This window comes from Excalfactoria chinensis, chromosome 1 (assembly GCF_039878825.1).
Source record: "Excalfactoria chinensis isolate bCotChi1 chromosome 1, bCotChi1.hap2, whole genome shotgun sequence".
Lineage (NCBI taxonomy): Eukaryota > Metazoa > Chordata > Aves > Galliformes > Phasianidae > Excalfactoria > Excalfactoria chinensis.
The window spans coordinates 159,760,037-159,771,316 of record NC_092825.1 but is presented as its reverse complement, the minus strand read 5'-3'; positions in this window follow the sequence as shown (position 1 = coordinate 159,771,316).

Here is an 11,280-nt window from a genome sequence, read left to right as displayed (position 1 = left end):
CTCTTCTCCAGGCTGAACAGCCCCAGCTCTCAGTCTGTCCTCAAAGGGGAGGTGTTCCATCCTTTGGATCACTTTTGCAGCCCTCCTCTGGACACGCTCCAACAGATTCACATCTCTCCCATGCTGAGGAATCTATATCTGGATGCAGATCTCCAGGCTGCGTCTCACCAGTGCAGAAAGAAGGGCAGGATCACCTCCTTTGACCTGATGTGGGCAGCCAAAAGGTCTCTACTGGAGGGCCACAGCCCAATGCCAAGGGCTGCCAGGGACTTCCTCACTGCACCATGTGCTGTGCCAGGCGTGCCATGGCAGCATCAGAGCTCCACATGTGGGTAAGTGGGCCGTGCTCACCCACCTTCAGGTGTTAGAAGACTATTTTGCACAATTTAGTCCTTGTCCCAAACAGCTTTCAACTGGATTTGGCTCTTAGTTAATGCTTGTCATCTAGGAGGTGCATTTAACCCTGCAGCAGGTTTAAACCTGCAACAAACCCTGGGTAGGACTTGGTGACTGCATTACTCCTGCCACCCCACAGAGACGAAAACTGAGAGCTCTCTGAAGCTCCTCAGAAATAGCAATTTCATTCTCTTTCCCTGCATAGATATAATCCAAAGTAGAAGTTGTCATAAGATCCTTCCATTTTTAAATTAATGAGTAAAACAATACCAGAGATACGTGACTTTGAGTTTTCCCTTGGACAACATGACAGTTTGTCTTGTACCTGGGTCAAGGTAACCCTCATTACCAATGCAACTGGGGGATGAAAGGACTGAGTGCAATCCTGCTGAAAAGGACCTGGAGGTACTTTTGGATGGGAAGCTGGGCATGAGCCAGCAATGTGCCCTCACAGTCCAGAAAGCCAACTGTATCCTGACCTGCATTAAAAGAAGTGTGACCAGCAAAGGAAGAGAGGTGTTCTGCCCCTCTGCTCTGTGCTAGTGAGGCCTCACCTGGAATACTGCATCCAGATATGGAGTCCTCAGTGCATGAGAGACTTGGTAGAGCACATCCAGAGGAGGGCCACAGAAATGATCTATGGAATAGAACACCTCTCCCATGAGAGAGCTGAGGCTGTTCAACCTGGAGAAGGCTCTGATGTGACCTGATGACAGCCTTTCAGTATCTAAATGGGAGCTATGGAAAAGGACAGACTCTTTAGCAGGCTCTGTGGTGACAGAACAAGGGGAAATGGCTTCAGGATCAAAGAGGGTGGATTTGGGTTAGATATAAACAAAAAAAATCTTCTACAGTGAGCATTACTTCTACAGTGAGGCACTGGAACAGTTTGCCCAGTGATGTGGTTGATGCCCCATCCCAGGAGACTTTCAAGGTGAGTATAAGGCCCTGGGCACCCTGATGTAGCTGTGGTGTCCCTGTTAACTGCAGGGGAGCTGGATTAGATGGCCTTCAGAGGTCTCCTCCAACTCAAAGGACTCTACAATTCTATGATTTCTAACATGGTACTTAGGGAAAAAATCCTTATCCTCTTATGCAGTAAATTTTGAGAAATTATTAGAGTAGCACAAAGTGAAGTAAAAGTCCTTTGCATCTTGTCACAGCCATGAGAATTTGGGTCCAAATACACTCAGTGTTCTCAGGCCATACTGTGGAAGATTTATCCCTTACCAAATAGTCATTTTTCTCTCTTTCATCGTGTAAATATAGAGACAGATCACCCTTTATTCTTCATAGGTGGATTATCTATGCTGGGGACTGGTGAGTCTGGGGGTCCTTTTTAGGAGCAGCCCTGGTCTGGAACCAGAGCAGCTTCCTTTGCTGCCTTGTGCAAAGCCACCATGTGTCCATGGGCAGTTATATCCCTGGTCTCTATTTCCTTTAAATATTTCCTATACCTTTAAATAACTTGACCTATATCCATTTGGTCTAAATTCAGGCTTTGCTTTTTGGGGTTAATTTCTCCTTTTCTCATTTATCTCATTTACAAATGAGACATGGGGAGTAGGCAGAGCAAGCTTCTCTGCAGGGATTGTGCTGCAGCAGCCTGACAGCTGCCCAGCAGATGCACAAGGGAAGGTAAGTGGCCATAACCAGGTGCTGCTGGGGAAGATGCGGGAGTCTGGCAATCATCCATTAGGTCTTTGTTAGGCAGGTGCTTGTTCTTGCCAATCAGAGAAAAATGATATTTAAGCACAAAACTGTACTTTTTAAATATTATTTATTATTATTATTATTTTATTTTTTCTTTAGAGAAAGCTGCACTTATTTTAGTGGGAAAAAAAAAAATCAGTCACAAAATATTTTCCAAGTAAAAATTAATTTGCGAATTTTGTAGCTTTTTCTCTCATAGGTATTTAGCTCTTAGACTCTTCCAGTACTACGCACTGGTAGCTTCACCCTGGATCAACAAACCATGAGGGAAAGGCACCTTGAGGAAAAAGTCAGCAACATCTCTAGGAGAAAATCTCCACTTGTCCATGACCTTGCAATACCCGTACCCATGTGCCACAGGGAAAACTTCCCAAGGGTATGTCAGAAGAAGCTCCTCTTTGGCCTAAAAAGAAATGCCCAAACATTTACGTATTTTCTGCAAAAATACTGGCCTCTTTGGAAAGCCTGTTTGATATGCCCCAGTGTACAAGGTGCTACTCCTCCCCTCCATGTGCTAACAACCCAGACAACCCACCAGCATATAAAATGTTCTCAGATTCCTAGAGGAAACAGAGACTTCACAGGTACATCAATGTAGCAACACTTCCATAGAAAACAGTAAGACCAAGTTACAGAGGATCATCTCCTGTAATTTGGAGACCACAGCTTGACTACACCTGCTGGAAAGTGTGTGTCCTTCTTCCTAGGAGGAACTACAAACACAAGAACATGACTGTTGCAGGGCCTGGTCATCTGCACTAAGTTTCTCTTGCTGAAGCAAGATGCGGACAATTTTGCTCATTTGCTCATTTGCAAAGCAAAGCCCAGTGTTGACTGTGACCCAAATATCATCTCCTGTCATGAGAGTTGAGAGTTTGCGCCAGTAAGGTCAAGAAAAAGGGATTTTGGTAGTATACCCTTATACTGAGATTCAGACTCTGCTTCATACAAGATCCAAACCCACTTTTTTAATTTCAGCCTTTTCCTGGTGCAAAGTGAGATTATCATTTACTGGGTCTGTTTCAAAGCAGCAATCTAGTAATCCCCGTAGGTTACATTCTGAATTAAGTTCTTTCACGTTTGACTCCAGAAATCCCACTCTGAACTTGGATCAAATCTAGAATTAAGTAGTTTCACATACAATGATCCTGTTCTCGTCTAAAGCAGGTATGGAGTTTGCTGGTCTGTCTAATCTCATCTCCATTTTCAAATATAACACCAGCACTATGATTTGGGTCATCTTCATGTGGTCGGGCACAGCTGCTAGAAGGAAGGACTCGTATTGTGATGGGGAGGTAGTAGTCTCTCCTAGCCAAGCAGAAGCAGTTGGTGATTCCCCAGCACCTCAAGGAGAAGGGTGGGGGACTAGGCTCATACAAGTTCAACACTTACAGGTGTATCACACTGTGGGAATCCTTGTTTCATGACACTTGATGAGTCAGCTGTCTTTTGCAAGCTTATCAGTTTAAATCACTATTTTCCAGTTTCTCAGCAGGGTTTGCTCAATATGAAAACAAACTACACGGGGCATTAACTCGTCTCTCCTGGAGCTGATCCAGCAAAATGTAGAATTGCCAGTGTGTGAGAAAAAATCTTCCCATCAGGGATACTGCTGCTCTGAAAAAAAATAAAAATGACTATAACAAGTATTGGTCTATTAGATTTTTATAATGAATGGGTGTGAGCTCAATACCAAACTGCCATCAGCATATTTTTGCACAGATCAAACCCTACAAGAAAACATTTCAAGATACATTGAAGTTTAGGCTTTACTAATTCAAAAGCAAATTTCCCCAGGGTTTCAGCAATAGCTTCAAATTTATTGAATGAATGTGGCTGATGGGCCTGTTTGCACAAAAATAAAGGAAACATCTCATTTTTCACTCAGAATTAGAGTTACATCTGTAGGTTCAGGCCCAAGATCAAATCATGGCTAGTATGAAATCAGTTAATTTGGCATCTTTAGCCAGCAGCACATGCAAAGCCATCTGAAAGGAATCTCTTTTATTGGGAGTTCAGGTAATTTATCAGAATACCCTTTTTTTTGTCAAAGGCTGAAAGTGCACACATGAACAGTTACCTTCAATATCTTCTACTGTCTCTGTTAAGTAATATTGTAGTTTGAGATTCTGCAAATCTTTCAGCTGTTTGCAATGATGAAATCACATCCCATAGAGAAGAAGCATTCAGAAATTTCGCAAATAAAGAGATCCACATGGTCCCATCAACTCACTGATGTTTCTGAAGTCACGATGTTGTACTGAATAACAACAGTTATTTAAAGCTTTAGTTCTTTGCATTTATAGTTTTGATACGTTATTGCTGATTGCATTAAACACATAAAAGCCTTGGGTTAATAATTTCTGATTCTGGATATGTATTCACAGTGGGTTTTCCTGTTGTACCAATAGAGAACAGCCCATACAGGACAGAAGCACATACAGACATTGCTATCAGCTCCCTCATTGCCAGCCAGGGACAATGCCAGGTTCCCAGGTGTGTCAAAGTTCTGAGTTCCCTGATGCATCCTTCCTCTCTTTCATACTCTTTCTTTTCCCATCCAATACCCAACACACACACATGAGGAATGAATGTGCTCTGGGCAGAAAGTCTCTGACAACATGCTGCCTTGCTCAGGTGGTAGTGGAAAGCATTGAGGTTTTGACACCTGGCCCTGGAACAGTCTCTCAGCAAGTAGTAAAGCACCATTGGCCCCCAAGACAGACAAGTCACTTGACTCTTACTGTCTTTATTTTTGTTGTTGTTGTTGTTTAAAGTTTATTTCTTCTTACCTCTTAATTATTATGTACTTACCATAACACATTTTATTTTATTTTATTTTATTTTATTTTATTTTATTTTATTTTATTTTATTTTATTTTATTAAATGGATTGTCTGTTTACTTACACAGGCATCTCATATTGGAAACTCAAAGTCTTTGCCTAGAATATAACTCCAGGGGAGAAGACATTTCTTGTTTCTATTGCAAATTCACTGAATAGACACCAATAGCTTTGCCTTCCCCAAAGTAATAAAATTAATTGACTACTTCATAAGATAAAAGGCCACTTCAGAGGGTCCATTTCCCTGCTAGCCCTAAGCTAAGTAAACCCAAAATGACTCAAGTAGCACATAAAGTAGTGTAAGATGTGGAATCTTCAGTAAGGAAAGACATGGACTGTTGGAGAGTGTTAAGACAAAGTCCAGCAAAAAATGATCCAAGGGATGGAACACCTCTCCTAAGAGGACAGGCTGAAAGAGCTGGGGCTATTCAGCCTGGAGAAGAGAAGGCCCCGGGAGAGCTGAGAGCAGCCTTTCTGTATCTAAAGAGGGGATATAAGATGGGGACAGACTCTTTAGCAGGGTCTGCTGTGATAGGATAAGGGGAAATGATTTCAAATTAAAAGAGGGGAGATTTAGACTGAATATAAGGAAGAAGTTTTTTGCAGTAACATTGGTAACGCAGTGGCACAGGTTGCCTAGAGAGGTGGTGGACATCCCGTCCCTGGAGACATCCAAGGTCAGGCTGAACAGGGCTCTGAGCAGCTGATTGAGCTGTGGGTGTCCCTGTTCACGGCAGGGAAGCTGGAGCTGATGGCTTTTAAGGGTCCCTTGCTACTGAAAAATTTCTATGATTCCATCATTCAATCATTCTGTGGAAGTCTTTGGGTAACCAGGAGCAGAAAGATTTCAGATGAGGCCATTGCTTCCCTTTCAAGAGAAGACTCAGACTGAAGGTCATCCCTCAGAATGGCAGGAGTTTCCCACAAACCAAAGTTTACTCCCCAAAAAATATATGACTGGTTTTCAAGTTTCTCTGTGTTTTCTTTATGAGGCCCAAGAGAAGGGTGGTCAGGGGAAGCAAAGCACAGAGCACTTACAGAGAGAGCCACGACAGTGACACACCCAGAATCCCATGAATCCCATGAATCCCATGGGGTTGCTCTTGCCTTGGAATTCCCCCACCCTTGCTCAGGCTACTTCCATCTTTTTATCTATAAGCAGGCTCTCTCGGTTCCTCCCATGCTGGAGGATGAAGGAATTTCCCCACATTTCAATCCATTCGATCCAAGACCACACCGTGAGGTGATTTTTCCATCTAATGAGGATGCGTGCTGAAGGTATAACCAAGCCTGGGGGAAGAGGGGTATCTCCAGGCAGCAATACCATGAATATCACCACGTCTATCCAGAATTTCATGCATGGTCTGGAAAAATTCATACAATTTATTACAGAAGGGACTGACTATGTTTCTTCAGTGCCTTATTGATTGCACTTCTGGACCTTCTGGAAAAAGACCTTCTGCAAAAAAATTCTCATGGGCCATCACTCCAATTGAGACTTTTTTTCAGATAAACTTCAGCCAGGATTTCAGCCTCTCTCCTAACACAAGCCTCCATTTCAAAGCTGACAACTCAATTGATTTGCCTCCAGCAGTATTATTTCCAGCTCTGCAGTGTCTGTAGCATCAACACAGGGATAGCCATATCCTACTGGAGATGCAGTTGGAGGCAATGCCAGATACCTGGGGCTGCCTTGGAGGGCTCTGCTTGCTTAGATCTAAACAAGTGAATCAGATTTGTGGCATGTATGCAGCGGACACCTTGCCTGTGGCATGATGCAGAGTGCCAGCTTCATGCTCAGCTTGGAACAACCTCAGTTCAGTAAAATTAACCAGAGGTGTTCACTTGCTTTGGAAGAATGATAAAGTTACATTTGAGATGTCCAAGCCACAGTTGCACTGATGCAGCAGAAAGTGCAGCAGGTCAAAGGGTGTCCATTTAAGGACAAGCCTGAAATCTAATCAGAGCACAGAAAAATACAGGGACAGGTTGCAGGGCTTGGAGCTGTAGGCTGATGCAGCAACCTCCGCTTTGGTTTCTCTCACTAGTGGGTTTACTTCTAAGACACTGATGCTATTTTAGTAGGTTGCCTTATATTTATTTCTCCTTTTTATCTGTGTGATGAGTTAAAAAATGCCATATGCCTGTTTTTATGTTCCTTGGGCTTCACCCCCACGCACACCTCATGCGCACACACACACACACAGCTTCCAGTTGACTAAGGAATGTTAAACATTTATGTGCGGCTCAGTGCAGCCACTGGTATACCAAAGCATACATCCAGCGTGGGTGTACCGAGAGATATAGATGCCATATGGAAACTACATCTGACATGTACGGCTTGGGACAAATGGGAAAGAAATCTGTGCCATTCACGCTTACCATGCAAAGAGTGTTTTTTTCTGAAAATCTCAAGTTGTTTTGACTTTATATGTCTCTGATACACCAAAATGCAGACACTGGTTTGTCATCAGAACAGAGCCAGAGTGGGAGATGGGGATTATGTGCGGCATGGAGGGGAGAATTGGTCGCCCTGAGCCTCCTCCCCTCACACACACTTGCAAATGGGCTGGACCCAGCCTAAGGAGGCAGCTGTGCTACGCCCACCCACCGACTGGCAGCTCCTAGCCGGCATTCCCATGACTGCCAGGAAAGAGCTGGCTGCCATCCTGCCTCCCAGAGCTCCCTCCCTCAGGGGACAACATACACCTCACCTTCTGAAAACTGAATTCCCTGATTCTTTATTCAGCCAAGCGATGGCTGATAGGCAAAGAAGAGAAATCAAGCAGGGCAAGGAGTTTCAGGTGGGTTGAGAAAAAGATAAGTTAGAAAGAGGATTTAATTACACAGATGTTATGGTGATTAGGGTCAACCGAGTAGGTAGACGAATTTGCACATAGAGGAAGTGTTGCTCCAGTGGCAATAACTTCTTCCCCCTCTGTCCTATCTCCGTTAAGAGCTGGTCTAGACAGTGCATTGCTCCAAGCACTGCGAGGCAGCCGACCTTGGCAGCCCCTATGCTGCTAATGGCAAGCGGGGTTGCACCAGTGCTGATGCAACTTGTTGGGATGCTGAAGGCAGGTTCAGCCCCCGGCAGCACTCAGGCGGTCTGTAGGGAGGCTGCTTTCCAGGGGCGGGGAGGAGAAGAGCCAAGATTTATGGAGGAGGCTGGCAACCATCCATGAAGAGGTTTGGGAGTGGGAGGCTTCATCACCCACTCTCTATGCAAAGAGACTCGTACTGCCGTCAGTAGAAGGCTGGTTGTACAAAGACCCAAGGGCTGGGCTTGGCAGAGGGAACATGTTGTTTTTCAGTGTGAAATGGATTTGGAGCCAAAAAAGCTAGTGTCAGGAGGAGCTGGGTAGTCATGCTTCTCAGCACATGTGGGAGACACGGGCTGTGGATCTCCCCTCCAGCCCTGCAAGACCAAAGCTGCAACTGGGAGAACAGAGATGATGGATAAATTTTTGTTTAACCCCTAAAATGCAGCTTCTGACTGTGCTTGCTCATCACTGGAGTGAATAATGACAAAACGTCATAGGTTTTTGCTTCCCAAGCATCAAAGCTATTTCCAGTACTGACAAGCTGCTGTGGGGTGTTGGTGGTGGCACTCCACAGGTGAACAAGTCTCTCAGTAGCCATTACTTTGTCTCAGCTCAGTGGATTTTGAAGACTCCAACAATATCATGATCCCAGGGAAGAGATTTTTTCCCTTCTGTCAAAATGGGGATAGAGGAGGAGGAAGAGGTCAAGAGGCAGAAGTAGGCCAAGTTACAAACACATGGAAGAGAACTAAAAATGTCCTGCAAAACAAGAGCCAAGGAACGTGCCTGCTCTCTTTCTCCTTCAAGCAACTGCACAGCAAGGTGCTGACTGTAAAAACAAATACAACTTTACAATGCTGGAGCAGGAAAAAACTAAATCCCAATCACAGAAATGCAGAGAAGAAAAAAAATTAATCAAGTATTGCCAAACCTAATAATAACAGCCCTCACCATCAGCCTCCCCAAAAGAGAGGAAAAGGAAAACAAAGGCTCTGAAACACAAAACACAGGAATTCATGGAAAATATCAAACAAATGTAAGAAAAACAAGGAGTGCAAGACTGCACACAGGTCTCCACTTCCCTTTTCCCTCTTGTGTATATAGAGAAAGAGAGGGAAAGTAAGCACCATTCCCAGATAGCTGTGTTTCTGGAGCTGGTAGATTAGAAAATTACTTGTAAGCCATTTGAATGAAGAAGGCAGCTACATTATACTCTTGTGAGGGGTCTTGACTCTATGGAGTCATTCTGCTGAGCTGGGCATAAGGCCAGTGTGACTGTATTTGTACCCCATTCTTTGTACTGAATTGAACTTAGCCATGTAGGCAGTCCTATAGCAGAGGTGATTCCTCAGCAAGAAAGGGATCTTAGAGAAAGATATGAGACTTAGGCCCTGCTAAAGGGAATAGTTCCCTCCTGCTTTGCTAACACCAGCATTTCTTACACCTGCTGCAAAGCTCGTCTGTCGGAACCACTGTGTTTCATCTTGCCCAGGGCACTCGTAGCACCTGAGACTAGGGCGCAACTTTGTCATGGCTTTGGCACCAATCCTGACATAGGGATGGGATTTGCCCCACCTCTACAAAGGAGACATCTCCAGCTAACAAAGTTGCCCAAGGGCTGGCGCTGGTAAGCACTGCAGAGAAGTGATCCTTTCTAAGGTGGCATTCACCTCTTGTTCAAGTAGGTGTCTGTAATAGGTCAAGTGAGTCAGTCTGAGAAGTACCAGTTGTTCTCCATTGCTTTCTAAGGGACTGTAGGTATCTAGTTAAATGCAGATGTGTAGTTATATGAGATTAATACCATCCCTGTTGACCCTTGGCAGGTCTCTTGCTGCTTTAGTTTCACCTACAGGCCTGCTATAATGATACCTGTCTTATTTTGATATATCTTCTCCAAGAACAATACTAGGTAAAATCTGAGTTTTGATTATTAATATTTTTGTCCTTTAAAAAATAGCATATAAATACTCTCTCACTTCACAGGTTTGTTTGTTTTGTTTTAGCTACATTTATTTTAGCTCTTTAATTTCCTGTACACATTTTCAGGGAATTAATTAATTAATCTATCTATCTATCTATGGGTCTAAAGAAGAGAAAGAGAAAGAACTCTGCTCAACCAATGAGTCTCACAGCTCCTATTGGACTGCACTTCCTGCTCCTGTGCTTCTTTCTTCTCATTCAACCTAGATCTCCCTTTTTCCTCTTTAATCCCTTTCCACTGGGTATCCAATTTAGCTAGTCCAAATTCCCCCAACCAGCCCTCCCAAAGCTTGCTCCCACTCTTCTGTTGGCACAGCACAGAGAAAACAAAAGAAATATAATTGCTACTTCCAATGGCTGTGTTTGGATGTGAACGTGGCAGGGGAGGGACTCTGGCTGGGTGGGAATCCCTGTTGACTGAGTTACTTTCCTCAGCACAACCACGTGGAAAAGAGCAAAACCCTTCTAGACTTAAGTTACAATGCATTGCTGAGCCAGCTACTTATAAAGGGATGAGAGTTTTGCAATCACAGGCAGATGTCCCACAGACAAAAAGGTACATCGCTAATGCAAGACCTGACAAATTTTGAATGTGTCACACTGTCTGGGAAGTAAATTTTTTCAGGGGAAAGGCCACCAGAGCTTCTCAATGTAGATGAAAATATTCATTTTTGCAGTGTTCCTGGAAATGGATGAGTCTGTCAATGTTATTTTTTCCTTCTCAGTGTCCCTACACATCAAGGTAAAACTCCGGAGGCAGCTGAGGAAATACTGACATGCTTAACAGGACTATCTCCAGTAATTTCTGTAATATTCAGGATATTCACACTGCTATTCACAGCTAATAAAACAGTGCATAGCGTAATTTACTCACAAATTTCATTCAGCTCCAAAGCTCAGATGACTTGCTACTCCTCCTCCCCAATGGAAAAATTATGCTCTCACAGAGGATGGATTTTACAGTCAGCTACGCCAAACTTTAAACAAAGTCAAAAAGTTGCCCATATTGGGTTGTTTCCTGATTTATTGTTGGGTCTGATTCAGTAGATATGAGTGAGCTGAAATGCTGAGTCCACACAACCCATTCTTTGTATATGGCATAAGTACATGAACGCAGGTCCGTGCAACATGTCTTACCCATAGAAGTCATCGTAATGTCCCTAAAAATTGTTAAAAGAGTGTAAGTATGGAATGAAGGAAAGGCATGTAAAAGCTATGGGGATATCTTCATATACTTTTAAGGTGCCTTTGTTGTACGTGAGCCTGTGAAGCTGCTTCCTGTATTCTGGTGCCCCATCTTATT